The sequence below is a fragment of the Plectropomus leopardus genome, chromosome 15, assembly GCF_026936395.1.
Source record: "Plectropomus leopardus strain MGB_pleo_1.0 chromosome 15, ASM2693639v1, whole genome shotgun sequence".
In the NCBI taxonomy this organism is placed as follows: domain Eukaryota; kingdom Metazoa; phylum Chordata; class Actinopteri; order Perciformes; family Serranidae; genus Plectropomus; species Plectropomus leopardus.
Window position 1 is genome coordinate 4,249,275 of NC_142190.1, and position 13,265 is coordinate 4,262,539.

Genomic DNA, 13,265 nt, shown 5'->3' on the forward strand with positions numbered 1-13,265 from the left:
AGGTCACAGAGTGGGGCTGATCTGCTCCCGTTTCCTACTATACTGCAATGACTCAGATGAGATTGCTATATCACTGTCAGCGGCGGCTCACAGGCTTGGCATCTCTGTCAGCCGCGGTTGGACCTTGGGCACCTGCGTCAGTGCTCAAACCGCGGAGCCCGCTGAATAAGTGGGGCCCACTCACCGCTGTGTCTCGCCTGGGAGGCTGTTGTGCAATAACGCACAAGGAAGGAGAGGGAGAGAGGGAGAGAGGGAGAGGGGAGAGAAAGAGAGAGAGAGTCCCTTCCAGCTGTCGAGCGCATCACAGACAAGCTGGTCGGTTAACAGTGAGCCCTCGCGCAAAAACCGTCCACCGTATGTCCATGTGGGCATTGATCCGCGTGACAGACCTCTAAACCAGCCCTCGGGTTCAAGGTTTGCCCCTGACCAGCACCAATCTGAGATGGGTAGAAGGAGGGGGCGGGAAGGTTAGTTTGAAGAGGGCAGAGCTTTGTGAGAGGACGCCGATTTCTCTTATTATTTCACCGCTGGAGAGAGAGAGAGAGAGAGAGACAGAGAGAGAGAGAGAAACCCGGTGGACAGTAACAGCTGAGGGAGAAATCAGTCGGACCAAACGTCAGAACCTCATTAACTCCAAGGAGTCTGGAGGGAGAAGAAATCGCGTAATTCCTGCTAACTGCTGGTGAGATTTCTTTTTCAATGCATGCCTTTTTTCGTTTTATCGGGTTTCACGCACGCTGCTGCTGCCAGGGGATGATTTAAAATGTGCTCGATGGTAATGTTTCATTCACATGCAACAACTGCTGTTTGTGGAGCTACCGCAGTATAATTGATGGTTTAACAGGTCTCCCCCTCCTTGCAAGTGATGCTGATGCGAGGATGCTGCATGGAGAGACATTTGGTCAGTTTGAGCAACAAATGTGGGGCTCTTTTTTTTCTTTAATATCTTGTGTTGGAATGCAGTTGAGACAATGGCGGTGTTAAATTTCTCCAGCTTGACTTCTCAGGACAGTCAACACAATGCGACACTGTTGTTACTTTGCGTTAATGGGCAATTAAACGACGGCGCGCGCAACGTTTTCTGGCTAGAAATCCGCACCTCCGTGACTGGAACTCCTGGTCTCCTGATTTTTTTTGTTGGGTTTTTTTTTGGACCTGCTGGAAATCTTGTCAGCAAACCGCAACCAGTGACAAGGCTGTTGAGCTGAGGCTAACTTAACCTTGGAACATAAAGCAGTGTTACAGCGGGAGGGTCTGGCAGCAATATGCGTCTCTTATCTCCAACAACACGGCATAATACATTTTAAAATAAAATAAAAAAAATTAAATGAAAGTAATACAAGTGATGCCGTGTTTGCGCGCGTGCATCGGTAAGTTTAATTGTCGAAAAAAAAATCTATTATGGCGACAAAAAAAATCCATGTGGCCACATTTTGTCCCTTTTAAGTGATTTATTTATCTTAATAATTAGACTCCATATGTGTTCTGCTGCATATAATGAGAATGCATGAACCTGCCTCATTAAAAAACCTAATCCCATTTTGAGAAATCTCTCTCTCTCTGTCTGTCACTCTCCCTCTTCATCCCCTCACCCCTCCTCCCTCCTCCATCAGTGACCATGCATGCTGTAGTGTGTTAATAGCCACATATGTTGAGCAATGTTCAACTGCTATGATTCAGACACAACATCTTAAATAATTCAAATATTCCCCAAACCATCTCACCCCCCCGTGCAGAAGCAAATGCAACTCCCCCAACCGTAAAAATCAGGTGAAAATGGGTCAACACAAACAAGACACACTCCGAATAACAGTTTTGCTGTTTGTTTTCTGCTCGAGAAGAAGCAGAAATGAGCAACAAATGGTGTCAATCTAAGGGTGTTGGATAGAGCGCATGAAGGTGCGCCCTTAAAAAAAAAGACTATTTTCGATTGCATTTGTGTGTACAACGTCAGACGAGTAGCACATTAACAAACAAACCTGTTGGTTCTGCATGTTTAAAATGTGCGTGCGCAGGTTAATAAGCAGGCTTGGCGTACAGACTCTTCACAGCAGGAAGAGATATGATGTTGCATTCATTTTCGCTTCATCTTTTCAAGCTTTCCAACCAGCCAGAGTCAGAGGCACCCACCTTCCTAATTACTGGACATCATCCCAATGAAGGTTTTAAGAAGTGCTCCACTCTGAGATGATTGCCCCACTCCCTGCTCTGACTTTTGCATGCCACATTTTAAGAAGTCCCTCCTCTGCACATCACATATTCATGTATTTACCACACCTCTTATTTGATGTAATGCACAGTCATCTGTGGCTCCTCGCAGCCTTTTCACCCTGCCATCTCTCAGTCTGCACGCTACAGGGCTCATAATGCGATGACTCCCTGGACTCATGAGTGTGACCACAAGTAAATGACTTTTCTCAGCCAGTTTCTTCATCTGTTGAGACACACACAGCAGAGAGCCCCTCTGTTTTTCACAGCAAATGGCTGCATAGTGGTGGAAGGGAAAGCAAACTCAGATTTATTGTCCAGCAGGGAATGTGTCAGGGAGAACAGATTTTGTTGAGGGAGGTGTTATCTCTTTCTGGAGCTGCAGATGGATATGTTGTGCTTCCCTGACTATACTGTGGAGAACCTGCTACGTCTGAGGTGGCGTGATTAGAGGATGTGTTTGTAATTGCTATTATTTGGATTCTGCATGCAGATGCAGTTAAATAAAATGTGTGGCAAGGATAGAAGCAGATTGTTGTGAGGATTAGCATTTCCATAGTGTTCCTCGAGGCACATTAAGGCATGATGCAGTAAAATTCAAAGTATCTCGGGTGATTATAAAATAAAAGGGGGTAATGTCTCCTGGAGTGTTAAGGGAAAGCACTGTCTTGGTATTTTTGCAGGAAGGAAATATTCTCTCCATAAATTAATGTTATAACATGTTTTGGAAATGACTTAGTATTCTAAATATTAGGGTTACCCAGGCACACACACATTGCCCTGCACAGACGCTTGATGGCACAAAAGCCACTGAAAATGCTAGAACAGGTTGCCAAAAACACCCATGTTCTGCAAAAACACCCATGTTCGGTACAAAAGCTGCTGGAAATGCCGTGACCAGTTGTCAAAACAACTATGTTCTGTCGCACAAAAGCCACTGGAAAAGTTAAGATAGGTTACTAAAAAACCCACCCACATTCAATGGCCTGAAAGCTGCTGGAAAAGCTGCAATGGCTTGCCAGAAACACTCACGTTTGATGTCACAAAAGCTACGGAAAAAGCAGAGCCATGTTAAAAACACCCGTGTTCTGCAAAACAAAAGCTGCTGGAAAAGCAGCAAAGGGTCACTAAAAAGCACTCATTTTTGACAGCCCAATAGTCGCTAGAAATGCAGAGACATGTCGCCAAATCAGCCATGCTCTGAAACACAAAAGCTGCTGGAAGAGTGCAGATGGCTTACTAAAAAACAACTATATTTGACAGCACAAAAGCTGCTGGAAATACAGTTACAGTTTGCCAAAAAAAAACATGTTCTGCTGCACAAAAGTCGCTGAAAAAGTACAGAGGGGTTACAAAAGAACCACTCATTCATTAGCACAAAAGCTGCTGGAAAAGCAGCAATGGGTCGCTAAAAACAATTGTGTTTGATGGCACAAGAACTGTTGGAAATGCAGTGACATGTCGACAAAAAACACCCATGTTCTTTAGCACACAATCTGCTGAAAATTGCTAAGGCTAAGATAGCACTGTCCTGGTGTTTTAGCAGGAGGTAATTATCCTCTACATGAATTGATGTTAATGTTTATTACATGTTTTGGAAATGACCTAGTATTACCCAGGCACACACACATTGCCCTGCACAGAAGCTTGTTTTAGAGATGCCAATCTATGCCAAGATCCACCACACAGATCAAGTGGAGATGGGGCATCAAGCTACTGTCTGATGGTGATAATGATCACAGCTGACAGGATGTAATCACGAGAGCCCTCTAAGTATATTGAAACCTCGGCCATGATCGTGTCAGTCATGACCAAGAAGATTCGAGGGGAAATTTACAGCGGGTCTCAACAGGGGCAGAGATGATGAGAAGTGGAACAAGGCCCGACAATGAGGAGGCCATGCTGGGTTAATACAGACAGGGAGAGATGGACACACACTCGCTTCACTCATCCTGCACAACCAAAACATAATTTGTAGGATGAAGTGGAGAAATTGAATATTTTAAGGTTGTGGAGTGCTTTTGCATTACTGCGAATTTCTCAACATATTCACTGCTTCCCAGAATTTTAGTTACCTCACTCATTCTCCTGTTTGGTGAGCTCCCATCATCCCCCTGTTTATATGCAGGAGAGGAGAAGGATTAATTACTGAGGCTCCATTCACACAGGAATAATGTTACCTCCAGACGCCCACTGATTTATGATAATTTCTGTGATTGTCACTGATCTTAATCCTGCACAAATGTTCTCCCATATCTGCAATTTGTTACGTAAAACCTCCACAAACAAATAACTCGTGTTACTGTATTCTGGCAGAGATGGAGGACTCCCGACAAGAGTGATCTCATGTGCACATCCAAGTGATTCAGGGACCAAACCTGCTTGCCAAAACTGCATAAAACATTTTCAACAAGTACATTATGTGCAGAGCAAATCATCGACTATTGTTTGAAGAAAGACTGTTTGAGCTGCCATCGTCGCACAGTTACACCGTCTAAATTGTTCTTGTAAGATTACCACTGAGATTGGAGTTGGTAGTTAAAGGTATTATTTTGTGCTTGACTGCTTGCCAAAAGCAGTTTTTGTGGGAAAAAAACCCATATAGACAAAGAAAGTTGTGCAACATTTCAAACAATTTAGCACACTTGCCTCTAAATGAATTCATGAACATTCATCATCCAACATTACCTGCTCAGGATCCATTGTCGCTGCAGATGTTCACCTTTTGTTTCTCACACTCTGTTTGTAGTGCAGAAGAGAGGAGGGAGGAGGAAATCGCCATCACAGAATCACACTCTGCAAACAAGAAGCAAGAAATCACAGATCAGAATAAACATTTGATTCAAGCTTTTCAGATTGGAGCCTCTATGAAATCTGTGTGTTTGCACTGTAGTTGTTGGAATAAAACCTGTGCTTTTTTGTAACCCAATCACCAGATAAAAATGCTTGCATTGCCTGTTGATGCAAACCAGGGATATGTTATACCGGTATGTTAATGTGTAGCACTCTTCTTGACACTTTATATCCAAACAAGGCCATGGTTAATGTATGTTAAGGCACAAAGACCACCTGTTTGTGATTAGGAAAAGATCAGTTTTTGGCTTAAAATACCCGCATTTGGTAGCCCAAATGCCGCTGGAAAAGCAGTGATGAGTTGCTAAAAAATACCTTTGATAAATGGCACAAACAGCGCTAGAAAAGCAGTGATGGGTCCCTTAAAAACAGGCTGCAGCACAAAAGCCACTGTTACAAGTATTCACAGGCCTCTGAAAAACATCTTCAGTTGGTTACATACAAGGTGATGAAAAGCAGTGATTGTCTCTAAAAAAACCCTATGTTCAATGGCACAAAAACCACTGCAAAGGCAATGACCAGTTGCTAAACAACAACAGCCACAGTCAGCAGCACAAAAGTTGCTGTAAGAGAGTCCATGGGTCTCTAAAAAACATCTACATTCAATGTCACAATACCTTCTGAAGTTGAAAATGGGTCATTAAAAAGCACCTTATTCCTTATCCTTATTCTAAAGCTGCTGGAAAAGCAGTGATTCACACTAAAAACACCCATGTTCAACTGCATGAAAGCAGCTGGAAAAGCAGCAACGGGTTGTTAAAAAGCATCAACAGTCAGCAACACAAAAGCCACTGGAAAAGTGTTCACTGTTCTCTTAAAAAACACTAACATTCACTGATACAAAAGATGCTTGAAAAGTGCCCATGCGTCACCAAAAACACCCTTCTTCTGTTGTACAAAAGCTGCTGGAAAAGCAGTGACTGGTTGCTAAAAAGCAGCCACAATTGGCAGCACAAAATCCACTGGAAAAGTTTCCACTTGTCTTAAAAACTTCCACAAACAACATCACAAAACCTGCAGGTATTAGGTTGCTAAAAAACACCCACATTCAGTGATACAAAAGCCACTTGAAATGCATAAATGACTTTATTGAGCATCCACTTTGTCCCCTGCTGCCAAAGTCAGCTCATAAACTACGTCACTTAAGAACGTTGATATGACATGTATGAAATGTACAAATGTAACATATCTGTGGTTTGCTGAAACATGCAATGCCAGAATTTTCCACTGGTGACTGGACTTATAATTTCATAGGCTCTTCCTTTTTTCAAACATCCATATCTGACTGCAGGTTGTAGAAATTATAACGTCATTGTCTTTTGCTGACTTTCACCTTCTCTCTTTAACCCTAAACGTCTTTCAGGGCTTACTCTGACCTTTTATGGTTGACAGCCAGAATCTCTCAAATATCATAATCTTCCAGGAGCCTAAAGCTTCATATCACGACTGTCTGTACTGGCTGAACGTCTGAGAAACTCCTGTGTCTGACATTGTGTTTTACATATCCAAGACCTGAAATGGTGTTGAAGAAAGATAAGTGCTGTATTCAAAACGAGAAAAAACTTCTTAAAAGGATGTTTGTTGAGTGAAGAATTGCTTCAGTTGTGCATTAATTTGATCATCTGGCACAAAAAAGGGACGTAGAGCATTAAAAACTAGACTTTTGATGGGAGCTGGCAGAGGAATGAGAGATATTTTAGGCTTTCCAGGTCGAAGACAACGAGTGGTCAGATTTTGTTCCTGATCCAGGTACACTGAGTTGAAGAAATAGTGCTTGAAGGTTATTGGCAAAGACGGCGGGTGCATATTTTGTGAATCAAGGTGCATGGCACAATTTGCAGCGGAGTGTGATGTGTGCAGAGGGAGTGGCGGCGCACTTCTGGTGTTGTTGAGGCTGCAGGCATACGGGAACAGACAATTAAACCCTTCCATGGTTGCATAACAGCCTGTACACACAAAAAATGTCTCCCGCTTGCCTTCATATCTCTGAGATGTTATTTTGCTCCAACACATAACATTGACCATCTCAGTCACTGATTTACCTCGATTGCAATTAGACATGTGATGCTTCAGGCTCTACTTTGGTTTCACACATTGGGAAAAAAAGAGGATGCACACAGCTGTTGCCACGGTAACACTATGTTTTTGGCTGAAAATTTGGAGAGGGGATTGTTGGAAACCTACGGTCCTAAGGGCTTTATGTGATGTCAGAAGGAGAGCAAAGCTTTAATTGTCTCACAATCTTTTTTTTTTTTTTTTTTAATGGACCCGATTAAATTGTGTGTGTCAAAAATGTCCTGAGGGTGACACCAACTTTAAATCTGATCATTTTTACTGCTGGGAAACTGCATGGGATGTCATGATCTAACCCCGACCAGTGAGGCAGGAAAGAGCACGAGTGTTTTTGTGGTTTCTCTGTGACAGCCTGGTGCTGGCTGCACAATATTTAATCAAGAAAAAACAGTGAGTCTGATGTGTGTGATCCTGCTTTGGCAGGGCACAATGAATCTTGATCAAAATTCAATTGCAATTTTGACATCTCCCTGACTGAGTGAGCATCTGCTCCTATCAGGGAGTGAAAATAACAAAAGCAAAATAACCAAAGCAAGGGAAAATCTCACAATGCACTCTCATGTGCAAGATACCAGTAGTGTCTCTTGAGTTTGAGCTGTTAACTCTTCTTAGCTTCATACCATCTATCAAAAAGTATATACATGCAAATGACCCAAAGCCTTTTATCTTACTTTTGTTTACTTAAGTTACAGCACTGGCTTTAAGATAACACTTAGGCTTATTTAAAAGCCTTGCAATGTCAAATAGTATAGGAAAAGCTTAAAGGTCCACTGTGTAGGATTTAGGGGCTTCTATTGGCATAGGCTATGATATTTATAACTATGTTTTCATTGTTTTTTTTAACATTTATGATCAAACTGAAATGGGTACTCTCCGGCTCCTATTCATTCTGACCTTATTTAATACAGCTGCTTTTGCAGTGATTTTGGTGTAACATACCAACGTCAAAAGTCATGTGCGTCCGCATGATACACAGCTGGGTGTTAACGGCTGAGAACGTGGCCGGACAGAACCATTCCTTGTGTTATGATACGGCGTCAGATGGCACCTGGCATGGCTGTATGATACATGTACAGGCGGCGTCAGTTGAAAACAAAAGCCGGACAGAACCTGTCACGTCAGCATGATACGCCATTAGATTGGTTGAAACGCTGCTGGCCAACGCAATATAAAGAACGCAAAGGTCACTATGAACTGGAGGAAGGGTGGTGGTTTGGTTAAACAAACACCTGTGTACACTTCCCGTCTGAATGTAATTTTTTTCCCCCATACCTACCCATGTGCCTTTTTTTTCCCTAAAACTAAACATGTGTGCTCTTGTTACCTAATCCTAAGCATGTCTTCTGTTGACATCCCAGCTTTGGTTGCCATGAGCTTTTGTTGCCTAAATGTAACCAAAAGCCTAACGTGCTTTTGTTGACATTCCAGCGTCTCGGCATCCCAGAACATCAACAGCAAATGAAGAAAGATACCTAGAGCCTAATATGTAGACGCAAAAGTTCACTGACAAAGCAGTGATTTGTGACAACTTTGGATGAGGATGTGTTGATTTATTCAGAGGGCTGCATACCCTGAAAGAAAACCCAGAAGTGTGATACTTTTTTGGCATATGTGCCAGGTGAACAAACAGGTACCATCTTTTCATGCAGTACTTATGTAGGCTATTATTATACATCGATGGTTCGAATCAGAAGTACAAAAATGGAAGAGTAAAGAGATCAAACAATGAATAAGTTTATTTTAAAAAATGAAAAATAGTAGTTGCAACTTTAGTGGACAAGTTGCAGCTTTACAGTGAGTTCCTGCCTGTGCAGTAAGTGATTTGTAGTGAAAGCCACGTTTAGGACATTTCATCACGTTGTCATAAAGCAACTTTAATGTTTTATGATGTGGCCTTTACAGAGGACTGTGATGTTAAAGCAACTCAAAATACATTTCTGCACAGAAATCAACAGCTTCCTTCCTTATAAGTAAGCTCACTAATGAGACCATAGTTTTCTCTCTTTTTTTATCAAAGGCTGTCAGATGATTGTGGGCATTTTAATGTGTGTAGCATTTGGCCACCTTCCTGCTGTCTCAGCCTACTCTTTATTGCACCAGGTATGGCATGTAGAAATTTCTTTTGCAGAGATTATTTTGCATCACTATTGCATTGCTATGCTCCGACACGGTGTAGGTGTGATGATAGCAGTTGAAATGTATCTTTTGAATGCGCAAGGGGATTTTACCGTTTAAATTATAGCATAAATGGTTGCTGTCAAGAACAATAACTATCAGATTGTGTGCATTTGCCACAGGAAATCTGTTAGTCAAGGTTATAATGACTGACTAACCTAAATGCCTCAATAAACAGAGGGAGTCATGGGGATAAGAAATGCAAAATACTGAGATCAGACAAGGCTGCAGGGATGCAAGAGGAGTAAACATCAAAGATGGCGAAAAAGGCCTTAATTGCGATGCCACTATGCTGGAAGCTCATTCAGAAGCTAAGCAGCCCTGACAGCAACAGCATGGTCACCTTTAGTCTTTAACCTTGACACAGAGAGTGTCAGGAGGCTCCTGTCTGAGGAGTTTTGTCACAAAGTTCAGAGACAAGTCAGCGCACGTTCACTCAAAGACTAAAAAACATTAGCGGGTCTAAAAATCAATAAGAAACAGGCAAGTGCTGAAGTGGGGAGACGCGGTCATGTCTCTCCACTTGAGCTGAAAGCTTCGTTGCGGCATTTTTGGACACATAGCAGTGTCATGGCTAAGACAGATAAAGAAAGCAGTGTTGGAGTGGTCATTGTGAGCGCCAAGAATGCTTTTAAGATATAATTCAAAAGTCATATATCTATAATCTCAACCCCAAAATAATGATACCCGCTTTTCTCAAATTTCCTGCCCCCGCAAGCCCTTTTATCAAGACTCAGCGTTACTCTATAACATTCGATAGACCATGAAAGTGCATTCTAGATTTAATATACCTCAATAAAATATCACATATATATCTAAAGTTTACCAGGTTGGTTTGAGCCGTGCAGAGGAGCTTTTATTAACATTATTTCCTGCCTGAAAATGTACTCCACAGACATGAACTGCAGTTTAATGCATTAACAGCACCTGTAAGACCTTTACAACAGCTGTGAGGCATACCTATGAATACTGATTTGATCCTTAAAACTGGAGCTGCGCAAAGACTTTCTCATCTCGTGAAATAAAAAAAAATTGATAAATGTAGCTATTGTCAGCACAATGTCAGTTTGTCTTGTTGGCTCAAGAGTGCAAGTTAAAAACACGAGCAAATGGGCTTGATTTCCTTAATACATAAGAAGAAGGCAATTACCAAATTGAGAAGAAAAGACCCAAAAATTAGGAATAAATTAGTAAAGTAGTAAGTATAGAGTACAATAAAAAACCTTAATATCAATACAAAGAGAAATGGGGAAAAAAATAAAAATAACAAAACAAAACAAGAAAACAAAAAAAAAAGTAATGCCCTAAAATAAACATAGTTTAGTTTTTTGGAATGTTTCCCTAGCTTTTTAAGAGTCATTTTCTAAATTACAAATTTTCTCAGGATGCAAAGGTTTAACTCTTTCAGACCTGATTCAGTTTTCTTGTGCTGCATTTGTGATTTCTTTTACAAAAAAAAAGAAACTTCTGGAAAGAAAAACATAACAGGCAATTTGCAAGAAATCTCTGGCAAATTGCAAAATATTAGTTTAAGGTAACAAGAAAATTATGTCAAAAAAGGGAAAATACACAATTAATATTCTTAAAATTATACATTTAAAATGTTACAGAAAAAAAAAATAGAAACGTATAATTTTAGCACTTTCTCAAGGTCTTTTGTCCTTTTTTTAAAACTTTTCATCCTTTTTTCAGGTAATTTTCTTGTAGTTTTTGCTAATTTCTTGCTACTTTTTGGGCCATTTCTTGTTAAGTTGCTCACTGGCTACTTCCCATGTTTTGAAAGAAATTCAGCCAATTTTCTCAGGGTGCAAGGGGTTAAATACTTGTGAGAGACGTCTCAACGCAGCACAAGAAAAGTGATGTCACTCTGGGTTTCAAGGATTAAAGAGGAAGATGGAGGCAGATCTTTACATTAACTAGCTATACATCTGAAGCAAATCAGTGAAAATAAAACACAAACTACATCACAGCTGCAAATAACAGCCAGACAAAAAGCCAGATGGGTGAGATTTTTTGACAATAAGCAGGGATGGCATCGCTGAGCTGGACAGTCAGGCCTTGGCTTTGCCTCGATGCATATCCATGAACATCACCAACAGGCGAAGGGACAACTTTCTCCGGCTCTGACACACACCTTGAACGAGTTTGACTTTATGCCAAGAGTGTGAACACAGTTCTCTGTGAAGACAGGGTGACTTGCTGCAGTAACTGTGCTCCTCTGAGAGCTGTCACAGGTGAACCCCGGAGAACATGGCCTTTTCCAGCTCTGCTACACATGCTGCTACAACACAGCTCATTCACAGGGACAGGGAAGCACCTTTCACATGCATTTAAACCCCTGAAACATCTGACAATTGGTTTGAATTCTTTTAAAAAAGCTGGGGAAAAGGCAGTGAGCAACTTAGTAAGAAATGCCCTGCAAATTGCAAATTGAACAAAATAAAAATAATAATAATAATAGTCAGTTTGCTCAAGTTTCAAATGGTGTACAGAGAGCTTAGGTAATGGATTCAAATAAAAAATTGTGAGTCAGATTGCAGGGGCTAAGAGCTTCTGTTTGCTGTCAAATTAAATAAATAAATATAACCAAAGGGGACTATTACAATTAGTTTTCTTAAGAGAAACCAAAAATGGAAATAAAAACCTCACTGATCTTATTTGATGGAAAGCAAACACAGATAAAACTGCACCCCCTGCACTTACTGTCTCTTAACAGAGGATTTCCATGTGCGTGAAATCTGTTACTAAAACTACACCAGGCCCAGTCCCCGGGCAGGCTCAATACAGCTAACAACACAATTAACATGTATCCACTCTGAAACGACACAGAGAGGCATGTTGGCGAGCTGAAAACCCCCAGCTGCGCTGAGTGCCTCGCTGGCCAAGCATTTGTAACTTCTTGGTCCTCAAATGCATCCTCTGGACTGGAGAGGCGGACCAGGTGCCGCTCCAATTAGGATCCCTGGCTTGTGAGACAGGAAGCAAGAAGTGGGGATGGAACATCGCAGCAGGTGGAACTGATCTCATGCACATCTTACTCAGCATACACATCCACACACTGAACCACAACACTATATACATACATACATACATACATACATACATATATATATATATATATATATATATATATATATATATATATATGTATATATATATATATATATATATATATATATATATGTGTGTGTGTGTGTGTGTGTGTGTGTATATATATATATATATATATATATATATATATATATATATATATGACTTGAGGGCAGGAGAAGAAAGCTTTTGTTTTAGTGGAATTACTTTAAGGTGATTTGATGTTTGTTAGTCATGACTTATGATCGCAATTTTGTTGTCTCGGGCTGCAAGTACTATGTTTTATTAATTCAAATCACCTTCAGATTATTATTTTTTAGTTTAAATTTGGCCTAAAAAAACAACACAAAAAATAAAGTGAAAAATGCAGAACTTATTATCTAAGAGCAAAAGGTGACACCATTTAGTTTCTTGATATTTTTCTAAAATTTAAGGGGAAAATTTAATTTCAAAATTTAAACTGTTTGTACCACCAGAAAAAGTTTATGTATTTCAATCTGTAGAGTGAAGCTATGGAAGAGTTTCAATGTGGAGCTAAAACAAAAAGACAAAGAAAAATAAATAAATAAAAAGTCATTTGGGAGAGTTCATAAGTCATTCACAGTTCACAAATAATTTAAAATTCATGTTGATAAATTGAATAATTTCATGTTACAGGATAACTTAATGTTATGTTTGTATCCACATTGGATATTATTAGCAGCTGACACAATTAAAGAAGAAAAAAAGGAAAATAAACACGTTCATTATATTTTATATTTAATCAATTTTTTCCATCTTTCGTCAAATATATGTATTTGGTTTCTAAATCTCATGTCCCCATTTCACGTCATTCCCAAAGATCTTTCCATATGATTATTTAAACT

General features: G+C 40.3%; 1 protein-coding gene across 2 annotated transcripts in view; it reads left to right on the forward strand.

Annotated features, from left to right (window-relative positions):
* The first annotated feature begins 223 nt into the window (after nucleotides 1-223).
* The window catches only part of gabra3 (gamma-aminobutyric acid type A receptor subunit alpha3), a 120,320-nt gene continuing 107,278 nt past the window's right edge, over nucleotides 224-13,265 (forward strand). For both annotated transcript variants that reach the window (XM_042499612.2, XM_042499613.2), the window contains exon 1: nucleotides 224-682. The gene's annotated coding sequence lies outside the window, so the exon portion shown is untranslated. The remainder of the gene's footprint in view (nucleotides 683-13,265) is intronic.